Consider the following 2,977-nt stretch of genomic DNA (forward strand, 5'->3'; position numbering starts at 1 on the left):
ATCAAAGAGGACGGGAGTGGATTTGACTGGACAAGCTCGGAAATTTTCTCACTCCGTGTGCGTGGGTGATTTCTGGAGGTACGGAATTGGCAGCTTGTATTTCAAATCTGCCCCGTCCGGACAACTTATCTTTGGTTGTGCGTTGATATGCTGCATGTTACAGGAACTTAGGCGGGAAAAGCAACAATATTTTCTAGTTCAAACAACCTATGTGTGTTTGTGTTACTGTGGTATTGTTTCAGCATATAACAGAGCTAGAAATTAAGAAAGAAAACTGCATTGAGGTCTTTGGCTGTGCGACTTTCATGCCCTGCCTGCACACAACAGCCACACTGTGTAGGTTCATTAAGCAAAGCTTCAAAGACATTCCTGGAATTGATCATGGAGCTGCAAGTGATGTAATGTATGCTGTCCTGTTTATTTGCAGATTGTTAATGATAAGCAAGGACAGACTTGGTGGCACCACTCCTGAATGGAGGAGATTGTCTGGTGAAACTCGTCAGCCCTAACGGGACGTGATAGGGAAAGGAAACATCACCAGATTAGTATATTCAGTGACTGTAATGACTCCAAACTTCGTTATGCACATCCCGACGCGCAGCGCGGGTGAGGGGAGGATGTCCAATTGACAGCGTAATGACTTTCTAAACGCAAACCGTTTGCCTCAAAGATGTAGGTGGACCAGCGGTTGATGTGCCGAGACAACGCAGCCCCAAAACAATATGTAACATAAACTGCACTTTGCAGAATCAGGCCCATTTCAGTCAATCGGCTTCAGGAAGAATCAACTCCTTACCTGTCTGTGAAACGTCTCCGTCAGGCCTTTGTAAGTCAATTCAACCCTTGCGCCCATCAATTCCTGCACTGGCCAGTTATGGCTATTGACGGAATACTATTTTAGTTAATTAGGGGATGTGCCTTATTGACGGCAGTGGATTGAATGGAGACGGACAGGGAAAATGGAGCCGTGCTCGAGAGACGTTGGCTCCGCTGGTCACAGTTGTTGAGGCATGATTTTAGTTTTGTCTTTGACCATATCAACAAGAACAGAAAATTAGGATGAAGACATGATCGTCTATCTAAAATGACTCAGAAGTATTAATATTAAACATATATTTGCATTCACAACGCCTTGAGAAAGTATTCAAGCCCATTTAATTTTCAATAAAAAGTTTTTTGTAGTCACGTTATAATTTTTTAGACCACATTTTGTTGGTAATTTATAAGAACGAGCAGCTCACACCAATAAAAACCTAAAAACTCTGGCATGTGTTTGTAGACAGCTCCTCTGAGTGAATATGTTGTAGGACCAGCTTTTGCTGCAAGCAGAGCTGAAAAGCTTTTTGGGCTACGTTCTGAGCAGCTTTGCACATCTAGAGACTGAAATACGGGCTAATTCTCTCTTGCAAATAACCTGAGGCTCAGTCACGCTGGATTTAGGCTTTCTGTGAACATCACTTTTATTCTAACACGTGAATATGCTCTGATCCAAACCATTCCACCACAGCTCTGGCTTTTTTTTGCTCAGGGTTGCTATCCCGCTGCAAGGTGAACCTCCACCTCAGTCTCAACTCTTTTGCAGCCGCTAGAATATTTTTTTTTTCCTGGAATGTATGTGCAATTGGCTCAATGTAGCTTTCAAAAAGCTCTTGCTGCACTATCCTTGCTGTAGAAAAGAACCCCCACAGCATGATGCTGCCACCACCATGTTTCACAGTGGGGATGGTGTTTTAAGGTTGTTGTGTAGTGTTCGTTTTCCACCACATGCAGCCTTTTGTATGTGCACCAAAATCGTCCGTTTCTGTTTCACCAGACCAGAGCACATCCTTTTATGTCCCCAATGGTTTTCGGAAAACGGGATTCCCCGTTGTTTTCGTTAAGCCATGTCCGTCTTCTTGCTGCTCGTCCACAAAGGCCAGATTTTTGGAGCGCAAGACTTCTCCAACCCAGAGTATTATTCTTTTTGCTTTTTGGTTGAAGGCAGCTGTTTGGACTAGATTTAATTTAGGGATATCAGAGAAAAGGTGCCACTCTTTTAAGGTTTTCAATCGGTAATACATTTTAGAAAACCATTCGTTTCCTTCCACTGTTAATTTATGCCGCCCGTCAAACAAGAGAACGCCGATGAAATTCATTGATGTTTTTGGTCGCGACGTCACAAAAATGGAATCGCCCCTTTTGCGAGGCAACGCGGATATTTCAGACAATCACGGTTAGTCATAAATTCCAAGTTTAGGTTAGAAAGAATAACCGGTTGTCATTGCTCACTTCTGCAGCGGATAGCTCCAACAGCTGCACTGTTTTAACAAACCAGTCCAGTGGCATGCATCACCTGTAGAGCATAATGCGAGGGATTTGCCTGCTCAATCCAATAAACAGCCGTTAGGCTTTCTCTGCAGCTATACAAGCAGTGCGATCAAGATACTCATGACAAAAGCCTCAGATGTGGACCATGTGTCAGAAGCTTTCTGCTTGCCTTACGTGCCCCTGCTCGCCAACATGGGAGATAACAATCTCCCCCCACCACCCCCCTCACCCCCCCACCCTCCTTGTATTCGCAGAGCCGATGAATCGGACTGGAACTAGTTTTGCATGCTAAAAAGCAAACAATAGCAAATGGGAACCAGAAGAATCCTCGGGTTATTTGTCATCAAGTTAGCGCAGCATAAATACGTCCCTGCAATGTTCTTGAGAGGCATCTGTGAGGGGACTATTTTGAGTTTGAATCAAAAGTGTTTTGGTTTGCACTGTGCAGCGAGCAGAGAGGTGCCCTGATGTGGGTTTCTGCTGTCCCCCACCATTGGCATCAGCTCCTTTTGCGCCGCTCCAGCTTCGCAACCGCACAAAGTTCTAAGGTTTTGCCACTAAGTCCGACCTCACGATGCAGAGCTTTTAAGAGCGGAGCAGCCGAAAAGCAGCGCATTCCTTCAATGAGAGGAATCTTGGACTAAAGGGGTTAGGGTGGCTTCTCTCTGGA

The sequence above is a fragment of the Fundulus heteroclitus genome, chromosome 8 (genome assembly GCF_011125445.2).
Source record: "Fundulus heteroclitus isolate FHET01 chromosome 8, MU-UCD_Fhet_4.1, whole genome shotgun sequence".
Classification (NCBI taxonomy): domain Eukaryota; kingdom Metazoa; phylum Chordata; class Actinopteri; order Cyprinodontiformes; family Fundulidae; genus Fundulus; species Fundulus heteroclitus.